We start from the raw sequence: 11,634 nt of genomic DNA, 5'->3' as shown, positions 1-11,634 counted from the left end.
ATTTGCAGCGACGCAGCTTACAGCCGACTTCTTGGAGGGCGTCTTGAATTTGACACAGCCTGCAGAGCTTGCACGTTCATGTCATACGAAAGGACGCCGTAGAGGTGCCTATGGGCGACGCCATTACCAGGATGAAGACACCCAGGCCCGGTCTGCGCACCTTCCAGTACATTTGCGAGCGGTTACCTCCTCCCAATTCCGGCTCGTACCCAAAGCCTCACAAAGCCTCATACGACTCGAGGACCTTCGAGAGATGAGGACGTCGCTTCAGAGAATGCGCCGCATGGTCATAGCTGTGGAAGCCGACTCGGAAGCCGTCAGCCGCTTCCTCGGAGTAACGAAGCACCCGGAGCACTGGAACGACGTCACGTCCCTCTCACTATAGACCGTTTTTTCGTAGGCGCCGCCATATTGTGAGCGCAGTGGCGCCGCCTATGAGCAGCGCCATACTGGCTTGGGTGAAAGCGGTCTTTTGCATGGCAGGTATACGTTCGGCGGTAGGTTCTGGCGTTTGTTTTCGCGGTCGTGCTGTCTGTTTAGTATGGCGTGCGTATTCTACGTGGTAAACGCTTCTGTGAGACGTGCTGAAGTGGTTTAAGGCGTCATGGCCGGAATTTCTGCTGGCGTTCACGTGGACGGAACACGCAGCGCGATGTTTGCGCGCATATTTGAGCCTACGGTCAGCCTCGGAGATCAATTGTGTATTTCTGAATGTTCCATTCACTAATGCGACCTTATTGCAGTATTATCCTCTATTTCTAAGCTGCGGTTTAGGAGCCATGAAACATACTAGACGATCGTAACAGCGTGGGTACCGTTCTGCTACGATAGGAGGTGTGATGTTATATTTTGACAAGCGTTCAAACTGTTCGCTGCAGGTTACATTGCGTGACTGCTTGGTTGGATGGATGAGGTTTCCGCCCCTGAATAAAATAGTTTTGGCAAGTAATAGCAGCATACTTTACAGTCTGAATTAAGCTTGTCCAGCAAAGGGACTGTTTACGAACTGCGCGAGCGTCCTAAGCAGTGGTAGGTGCTGGATTACAGATATCTTTGTTCTATATTCTGCATGGTCCAAACATACGGCATCAGCGGTTATGTATTCATAAACGTTGTGTGGCGTGACTATGCGAGGTCTTATTGCGGCGTTAGCCCGTTTTCTCTTGCTTTTTCGAGAAAGAGGATGATAACCGAATTTATTTTTCGGTTGTGTTCGTTTCGTTCTCTACGACGCACTCACACGTATTACGGAAATTTTATCCTCAAAAATAGGCATCGCATTCTTTTTATGCGATCCCTCTTATATATTATGGCTGTATACAGGCGAGAAAGGTAATACCGAAGCGCACAGCTTAAATATGTACGGTGCTGGTTCAGCAACCGCAGTGATCGTTGTGTTGAGCAGCGCCATCGGCCTCATGCAGGAAGGCTGGCGTAGGCATATGGTAATTTGAAGCCTACTAGACTTGAAATACGCGAGAACGATGCCGGTGCATCATAAATATTTTACAGCGCCTGCCGCTTAGATGTTTCGTGGTTGCCTTAGGTTGGCCGTGCACGAGCACGAGCTCTTATGCTTTATGTTTTACTACCTACGCCAAGCGATCAGACAGTGAGCAGATTTACCATTTCATGCGGCTAATACAGAGACACCGTTTTTTTTTTGTTGAATTAAAACTGATATAAGCAAAATAGTTCACAACAGATACACACACCGCGACTGATAGTGTGCGTACACCGCGGCTGATAAAGCGCGTCACATTTTTGCGCGCCCAAGAGATATTTCCGCTTACTGTAGTTACCGATGCACCGAAAGGCTGCCCTGACGACTTTATATGAACGGACATGGCGTAAATTTCACAAAGTACGATCTAAAACATCTCGAAATCGTTCCGCAGCACGTGACAGCAATACTTTCAAGCAGCGCCGCGCCGGATCGCCCAAGCCAGAGAGGAGGAAAGGCTCTCCGCGCGCCCTATCCTCCTCGCCCGATGAAAAGGTCTATAGCTCGGCTGCCGCCGCCGCAACAGGCCCAGCTCGAACGCCTGCAGAGTGGTGCTCCCGAATTCCTAAAACCAATGTCGAAGTTCCTCCGAACGTGCCTCGCCAACTTCTCCGAGCTCAGCCTGACGAAGAGCCACTTCTTGTTCGTGTGCAACTACTGCTCAGTCGTGGTCGCGGCCTTGTCTCAGCTGCGCTCCCTGGCCCTTCCAACATGCGCCGTGAATTGTGAAGACTCCCTAACCAAAAATGAAAAAAAAGAGAAAAACTTCTCCGCAGTACACCGCGATGACAACCCGTTCACCGATCATGGTGTGGATTTGCTTCAGAAATAAATTCCAAATGCAGCTACTTTCTTTTTGATTTACCATTGACGTATTTCGCGTAGCCTTCCCACCTTTGCGTAGGTCGCCAATATAAACGAACATCCACCGATACTCACTCAACACTATTGCCAACAGAACATAGCGAGAAGGGGGGGGGGGGGGTCATGTGCGTTCATTAATAATGGTACGGAAGGAATGGCAAAAACCTTGTGATAATGCCTAACGTTGCAAGGCTTAAGTTGTGGCTTAAGTTTTTCTTGGTAGGATATTTCGGACTGATGTTTTAGTGCAAAATTTATATAATAAGACAAAGGCGCTCACACAACACAATCTCTTTTGTTGTGTTCGCCCGTAAAATCCCGATATATTTTGCACTAAACACCAGTTTGTTGCATAAACATGTTACACGTTCACTTTTGCATGAAATAAAAGAAATGCTGAAAAATGTCTGTCCTGAATTGTAGCCGTGGGTCAAAACGATAAGAAATTCGGAGTGAGAGGAAGGTTGCAGCCACGTCATGAGCGTGAGGCGTCAAATGTATTTTAACCGTGGAGCTATCGCTTTACCTATGCAAATGTCTCCAATGGTTTTCGCATAATTGTTGCTGTGGTCTGGAAAATTGGGTGCGCTGTAAGGCTGTTTTCATTAGAAAAACCTCGTCCAGAGACTCATTCCCGCCTTTATTTCAAAAATAAGACGTCCACTTATTGGAACCCGCTTGTGCAGTAATAGCAGTGATAGCGATTTAGGGGTGAGCACAACACGTTGCTTTCCGCCACGTTCGGGGGAGCCGGGAGTTAGAGACGAGAGAAAGAGATCAACCGGTTAGTACCGTTCAGGAAAGGGTTGGGAAACCGCCCCGCTTGTTCTCACGAAAGCATCGCCCACACACAGCTACGACCAATCTGCTGAAAAAAAAAAAAAAGAACGGATACATTCATTTTGCTCACCATTCATGCTTTCCTGGAAGCGCGCCCTTCCTCGCCTGTTTAAATTCTCTGGAAACCCGAATGTTTCGGTAGAAAGCCACTTTCCAGGACAGCGAAACAGCGGTTTATTGTGTCTCGGGGAAAAGAGGAAGGGGGGGGGGGTGCAGACAGGGTTTGTGCACAGTGCAGGAAGAGCGTAGGCAACACCATGTTTTTTTTTTCTATCTATAGGGTACTTTTAGGGGCGCCTTATGCATGGCACACGCGCGTTTTTGCATTTCGCCAGCATCGACATGCGGCCGGGATTCGAGCACGCGACCTCGTGCCTAGCAGCGCAACGCCACTAAGAAACCACGGCACGTACGGCGGAATATTTATTTCGCTGGAACAAGTACTGAAGAAAAATAATGGAAACAACTATCGACTTGGCACTATGCCGTAACACAGAAATGAACTTCCGGATGAGTGTTCTTGAAATTCTTTGCTACCACCTTATTTCTATACTCCCAGAATTTGTTTAAGATTTATATCATTTTTTTTGTTTAGGTTTAAAATTATCACGCACAGGCAGTTCAAAGTGACACATCGGTGATCCCTGCCGAAAATTCACATGCCGACGTCGGAAACGACCTGCCGAACTCCCTGCTGGACAGCTTCAGCCGCTCTCCATCCCGATCGAACCCTTCTTCCGTGTTGGTTTAGACCTTCTCGGTCCTTTTCCCCGAGTCAAAATCCGGCAACAATTAAGTTCGTCGCCGTTTCCAAAGTATATGCGACCAGGCATGCAATCACTCGAGCGCTCCCCACCAGCACTACCACGGACGTTGCCAATTTCTTACTACACTATGTTACACCACGGCACCCCTCGTCAATTTCACACAGATCGAGGCCGCGACTTTTTGTCCCGTGTAATCGACGATATTTCGCGCTCCTCCTCAACGCAGCCCAATTTGACCACCTCCTACCATCCCCAAACATATGGCTTCACTGAATGCCTAAATGGCGCCCTCACGGACATGTTCTCAACGTGTTTCATCTTATTAATGGGTTTTACGTGCCAAAACATGTCGTAGTAGAGGACTCCGGAAATTTTGACCACCTGGGGTTCTTTAACATGTACCTAAATCTAAGTACACAGGTGTTTTCGCATTTCGCCCCCACCGAAATGCGGCCGCCGTGGCTGGGATTCGATCCCGCGACCTCGTGCTCAGCAGCCCAACACCATAGCCACTGAGCAACCACGGCGGGTGTATGTTTCATCTGACCGCCGTGACTGGGACCTCGCGCAACCTTACGTAACCTTCGCCTACAATACGTCGCGTGAAGACACCGCCCGGATATTCATAATTTTATATGCTCTATCGTCGTAAACCGACGGTACCACTGGACACCCTCCTTCCGGCTGCTACAGCGCCGCCTTTCAAATATGGACGTGATGCCATCGCTCGTGCTGATGACGCGCATAAGATCGCCCCACTCAGGTGTCGGCCTCGCAAGCTATCCAGAAGGGATTTTATGACAGCCGACATCACGACATTCGTTTCTCACCCGGTGTCTTAGATCTAATGTGGTGTCCATTCCGTCGTGTTAGCTTGTCAGATAAGTCATATACCTCGGTACACGGGCCCTTACCGGGTCGTCCGCCAGGTCACGGAGATCACCAACGAGATTGTTCCCGCCTCGCTGACTGTGCCGCCTACGATCGCTCCCAGTGACATTGTTCACGTCAGCAAACTGAAAGCATGCCGCTCTCCTTCTTAAAACCAGTGCTTAAAGTGCACTGAGACGGCGCTCTTACACCGCCGGGGGTATTGCTGTAGGAAACCAGCTCATTCCGAGAGACATCCTTCTTGGAGCAGATGAGGATGAAGACGGCCTGTCTGGTGGGCAGGCAGTCCACCATCTTGGTTGCTGCTGTGTTCCTCGTTGTAAATACACTGTAAATAGTCCCGCCTCGTGCCGTTTCACGTAACAATATCTCACCGAATTTCATCTAGGCCGAAGGGGCCCGTGCGCTCAAATAAAAAGGCTCGGACATGATCATAGATATGTTTTCCACATCGGGAGGATGCAAGATACTAGAATGAGGTGATCTGAGACGTTGTCGAAGTCCAACGCCAGAGGTCCGACGCCAGAATTGCTCTTGTTTCAGCTGTACTCTGACCATCCACAACATCCTCCTTCAGTTGTAGGATCGACTATGTCCTGCGCAGACAGACGTTGTCGATAGGCGAATACGGAAGGATTGGTTCGCTTCGAGATAAGACAGGAAGCACATAAGAACTACGTGATCGATGCGTTTGCCGATACAGGAAGTCAGGGAAACGGGTTTGAGATTTTGGAGGGACAATGGTTTCCCGGGTTTCGAAATTAAGGTAATATCGGCGTGTCGCCATTTCTGTGGAAGCGTTCCGTTTTCCACTTGTCGTTGTAATATGCAGTGAGTTGCCGTACAGCCTGATCGCCGAAGTTGCGTAGTAGTGCATAATGAATGCCGCCTGCTTCGGGCGGCGTGTTACGTCTTGTGCCGTGTAAGGCTGCGATTTATTCTGTCTCTGTAATATCGCCGTGCCATCGGGTTTCTTCCTCGTGTGAATAGTCTTCGTACTCTTGTCTGTGACCTGCAGTAATATGTCGTTGTTGCAGTCTTTGAAGGAGAGCGTCATCATCCATTTGTTCTTTGTGGATGATACTGCGAACGGTATTGGGTGCGTTGGGTTCACCTGTGCTCTGAGGAGGGACCACGTTTTCTATGTACTTAGTCTGCCATTAAGGCGGTCGCAGAGGTTGCGTCAATGGTGATTAGTGAGGTTGGTGGCGTATTCTTCCGCTTCTCTTGTGATGCGGAATATTTCTTGTTTCAGCTTATGGTTGTGCCGCTGCCTCTTCCATCGTTTGGTCAGGCCTCTTCGAGCATCGCAGAGGCGGAGCAGATTTCTGTCAACATCCTGTGTCTGCGTTTTTGCAATGAGTTGCTTACTGGCAGCGCTAAATTTTCTTGCAGCTGTTGTGTCCACTCGTGTAGAAATGGCGTGACGTGTTGTTGAGACTTGGATCCGCTGCGCTGGAAAGCGTCCCAGTTGGTTACTTTAATTGCAGTTGTTGGGTGCGTATGGCAAGCAGTTGGACTTCTGTGGCTATATTGCCGTGGTCACTGCCCAGGTTCTCCATTATATTGTTCCAGGAGCGTTGAGTCAACCCTTTGACCATTGTTAGGTCGAGGCAAGTATCCCTGCTTACGCTGTTACCCGTTCTAGTTGGTGTGTCGGTTTCTGTCAGCAGAATGAATCGATGAAGGCTTGCGGCGTGGGCTAGACGGCAGCCTTTGGGAGTTTCTTGTTGGTACCCCTAGGCTGGGTGGGACGCATTGAAATCTCCCAGAATAATAAATATTCTGGCTTGTTTGCTGGCGGCCGAAACAAGATGTCCGAAGGTTTCTCGTCGCGATTTAGGTGCACTGTACATATAAAGTAAAAACAAGCTGGTTCGATATCGACTCCTGCGTACACTTTCTAAGAGCACATGCTAATCGGGATATCGCGAGACGCGTGTGGGTGACGCACGGGCGCGATTCATAGCAGCCGCGGCAGACAGACCGCTGCTCATGGAGCGCTTTGTTTCCATACAGACGACGCGCGCTACTCTGGCGCCATCTCGTACCCACCGTCGCCGTGGCGATACCCTTTTGTTCTCAGCCTTTCGTTCTACGAACGACGATGCGGCCCTTCGTCGCGCGGAAATCGTGCCACCAGTGTCAGCGGTGACAACACCCAAGGGAGCCTCACATCGAGCGTTACTCGTAGCTGCATGCCATCGGCCCTTGCAGACGCAGCGATACCCGTCACACGAGCTGGTATTGTGGACTGATTGCAGACACTGACGCAGCGGACGAACCTAACCCTTCCCATCTCACGGTACCCTGCCGCCGGCACGCCGACGCTCAACGCACGAACGGGCTCCTAACAGCTGCGCTCTAAAAAGGAGTAAATACAGTAATCAGCAAACTGACGAAAACTACACAATGCCAATAACCAACTCGGCACAGAGTGCAAGACAAGAGGAGTTATAGATCCGACACATGAAAACGTTGCCGTGACAGACGTTCATTGAAAAGCGGCACATACGCAGTGCAGTTGTGGCGCGGCCTCCTGAAGCCTCGGGTTGCTGTTCTTGAGGAACATCGCGACGAGGTTCGATTCCACTCTGCATGAGAGAAATTAAGGGATATTTTTCATCATTGTAGAGCTGCACATTCGCAATTGGCACACACCTCGTTGCCCAAGTTGGCATCAAAATGCTCATAGAAGTGCGACACGCACCCATTGGTACCTACCAGAAACCAAGTTGACAACGAAGAGGTTTACTGAACATCAGCACAGACTGAGTGCTACATACCCAGTGTTCCAAATGAGCATCAAAATTTTCCTCGAACAGTGGTACCTACCTACCCACTCCCGCATCTACTGTGACTTACTTACTGTCACTTACTGACCCAGGTAGGCGGGAAAATGGTTAGATATAAACATATATAGATAGCTAGAGAGATACTTACCCCACAGAAAGCTTCATGATCGAAGCCAATAAAAATGCTCACCGATTTAAAAAGCGCAATAACAGCACCAGCTAGAGTACCACGAGCAGCACACGATAACAATGGCTTTAGAGCAGTGCTTTGTCATCCTTGGTCTTGACTTATCCTGTGTTCTTGCGCTGTTTCAACCCCAACACGTATCGTCTAGATCGTGTCAGAACCCTGATTCAGTCCATATGTCTTATAAAAGGAAACTAAATAGACTGGAATACATGTATCGCTAATTATTTCCAGCCCAGTCCTTCGAGCACCTTATCAGGACCAATTTAGTCGCCAACAGCATGAATTAGTTTATTTATTTGTAATATACCTTACAAGGCCCCTACATGGGGGTTGAGTAAGGTGGGCATAGAATCACTGTAGTCACTTATTGGTACATGGATGTGATTTTCATCTGAGTCTCGGGCGGTGCTATTAACACGTGGGCCAGCTTCTCACTGGCGATGCTGTTGTCGGCGCGGTCTTCTTTCGGAGCCCGTGGACGTAGAAGTCCTTTTCACCGTCCACCCTTTTGTGTCAGCTAGGAGAGAGCGAGGGGGGGGGGGGGGCGTTCCTGCATTCCGGTTTGTCTTGCTTCGTCTCCCCTCTTGTATCAGCTGGTGGAGAGCGGTGGGGGAGGGGGGCGTCTTCTTGCCTTTTACTTTGTCTTCTTTCCTTTTTATTCAGCTATCGTCGATTCGGAGAAGAGGGCCATTATGTTGACGTGGGGAAGCCCGTTTGGGTGCTTCTCAAACCTGATAGGTCGATCCTAACGTCGGCCAAACACCAATAGTGTGTCTGCGCTACGTCGCGCACGGAAAGCAAAGAAGGCGAACACGACGGGCAATCCACGGACAGAAAGCAAGCAAGCAAGGCAGTGCAGTTCCTGCTACTTTAAGCTCGGATTGGTCTACTCATCAATGTAAGTGCTTCCTACTAAAGGCAGGGTTCACTTCGGTGGCTCAAGCCTGCTATTTTCGTTGACTATTTCACGTTTCGATAGCCAATTAGTAGTTTAACCTGACAACGTTATCATTTTCGGCACGAATGAGAAGGCGTAGTGGTGACAAAGCTATCCCGACGATTTTTACCGCAGAAGAAAAGAAAAATAAAGAACACGCAGTGAATACGTAAAAACCAAAATTAGGGTGGCCAACGACCTGTGAATCAAGCCTATAGTCGAGTTAATGTGGTTACCTTATTTTGCGTACGATTTTCCGTAGCTTTATCACAGCTATCCCTCGCTCAGTGAAGCTGAGCAAAACGCGTAAATAAATAAAAAAATTGTGCAGATCCCACTCACATTGGTAATTGATGTAAGCGAAGCTTTCCATACTCGATGCTTTGATTCACTATATTTAGCGGTAATGTTTACCGCTAAGCTTAATTTCTTCAACGTTTAGTCTAACAAGAGAGTGGTGAGTTCATGTTAAACGTTACATTTCGTGCTGTTTTTGTACGCAGTACACAGAACACGCAGGGAGAGGTGTTTGTTTGAGGCGTAGTTGAGCGCCATATTTTGTAACCTTAGCGGGGATTGATTATAGTCATTGCCTCACATGGCATATCTTATTGTGGCAGAAGTATTAAACTTGAATTGGATTATGGGGCTGGTACTCACCAAAAGCACAATCGGATTAGGAGGCACGTCGTAGTGGCGGACTGCAGAATAATTTTGACACCGTGATGCTTTTTAACGTGCCCCAAAATCTCAGTGCACGTGCTTTTTCTATTTCACCCCCGTCGAAATGCGGTTGCCGCGACCTGGATCAAATCCGCGACCTCTGGAAATGCCATAGCCGCAGAACTACCGTGGCGGGCACAGAAGTGTTGATTTGGCGGTCGATTGGTCTCGTAGTGTCGCCTGGACCCTGCGATGCGCTTTAATTTATCCGGCTATGCTTCTGCACGCCCTGCGTAGTTTTCCGCTTCGCATATTCGCATGGTGTTTATTTTTCAGAAATAGCAGACACGTACTCTCCCGTACCTTCAGCCTAAGCTTATCCAGTTTTCCCGCAACGGCCGTCGTATAGTAATAGTGTTTTCTTGCCTTCTCACTCAGAGTAAAATATTTTGCGCACACAATTGACAAGGACACAGTGAAAGGGGACACACGAGCGCTTCACTGTGTCCTTGTCAATTGTGCGCGCTAAATATTTTACTATGAATTCGTACCAACTCGCCCAACTATCAGTTCTCCTGCCTTCTCACATCTCCCCCCCTCGCCACTTCAGTATTGGAACTGCCTCTTCTCTTCCCTCCCCCCTGCAGTACTACAGTAGAAAGGGAAGCGCTGCAGTTTCTGGAATGCTACTGTAGGCAGTCACAGATAATTTCAGCTGTCAAGTGGCTAAACTGACGACGGCGAGGGGGTCCAGAGGGTGTTGTGCACATTCGACGCGGTGGGCTGAAAACAAGTTTCTAGCGTCGCCTTTCCTCTGTAACGTTATCATTTTTGGCACGAATGAGAAGGCGTAGTGGTAACAAAGCTGTCCCGACGATTTTTACCGCAGAAGGAAAGAAAAAGACAGAAGACGCAGTGAATACAACAAAACCGAAATTAAGACGGACAACGACCTGTGAAGCAGGCCTATAGTCTGCGTTAATGTGGTTATCTTATTTTCCGCACGATTTTGTCCCTTCCAAATAACCTTCTGATGACCAGCCGATCATATGTAGTGATAATGTATCGGGAGAGCAGCACATACCACAGAAGAATAGGGAAAAGTAAAATAAGAATTAGAACATCATCATTGGCCTGTAATATCCTACCAGTGCGAACTTTTCTAAATATCTACGTATTCCCACAGAGGACATCTCAGTACGCTTTCAATAGTGATTCAACTCAGTTTTTCAATGTCAGTGGCCACGTTTACGGTGCCTTCAAGCTTTTCTTTATTTGTGTGTGTTTGAAAATTATATTAGACCCATTACAGATCCACCTTTGTCCGATAGGCTTAATAAGCCGCTGTAAAGCGCGACACACATGGTGCGATTTTCCGTGCGATCTTTCGTACGGCGCGTCGTGTGCGACTTGCCGCATGCGGCGATTCGGGACACATGGTACGAATGACCGAGCGCCGGGAAGCTTTGCCCAGAACCGGCGCCCCTACGTGGAAGTTCGGTATGCTGCGTAACTTCGAACAGAAAGTGAAAGCAGACGTATTTGCACAGCTCTCTTGTTTGAAACAAACGATGACAATATAAATACGCCTATATATGCAAGCACTGTAGACGTGTTTCCGCAAGGCCGCGTTAGTAGTAACGGCTCCGTTGACAGCTGCCGATGGCTAGGATCCGGCAGGCATAGCTCGTTCGGCCATCGAATCCGACACCGGTGGCGTTTGCGACGCGATCGCTTGCAGCTCGTATAACGACGCGTCTATGTTAGTTGGCACAACATGTACACAGTTATGTCACGCTTAAATTGCAGCACATTTGATTTCATTATCGCCGACGGAAGCGAACGAGCATGCCAGGCGATCTTGCGATCGCTGGGAGATTGTGTAGGCCTAGCTCGCCGGTCATCTATCCGAGGCCGAGGGCCCTTGCCGATGCGTCCACAGCTCGTAATAAAGCGCCTAAATTCATCACCACAATCAATTCCTGAACATTTATGTTTCTCTTAAATGAAAATACGGTTAGTTTTCTCGGTGCCGTTAGTAGCGATGAGTAAACACGCCAGTCAGGCGATTGCTGGCGCGTCTGCGCTGACCGCGTCCGATTAGAAATCACGTCAACGATTGACTATATCGCACAACGTTTTACAACATGCACTCTTTCGAGGTCACTTTATTGTATAAGTTA

This window comes from Dermacentor andersoni, unplaced genomic scaffold (genome assembly GCF_023375885.2).
Source record: "Dermacentor andersoni unplaced genomic scaffold, qqDerAnde1_hic_scaffold ctg00000042.1, whole genome shotgun sequence".
Classification (NCBI taxonomy): Eukaryota; Metazoa; Arthropoda; class Arachnida; order Ixodida; family Ixodidae; genus Dermacentor; species Dermacentor andersoni.
The sequence above is the reverse complement of the archived record's forward strand: the minus strand, read 5'-3'. Positions refer to the sequence as shown.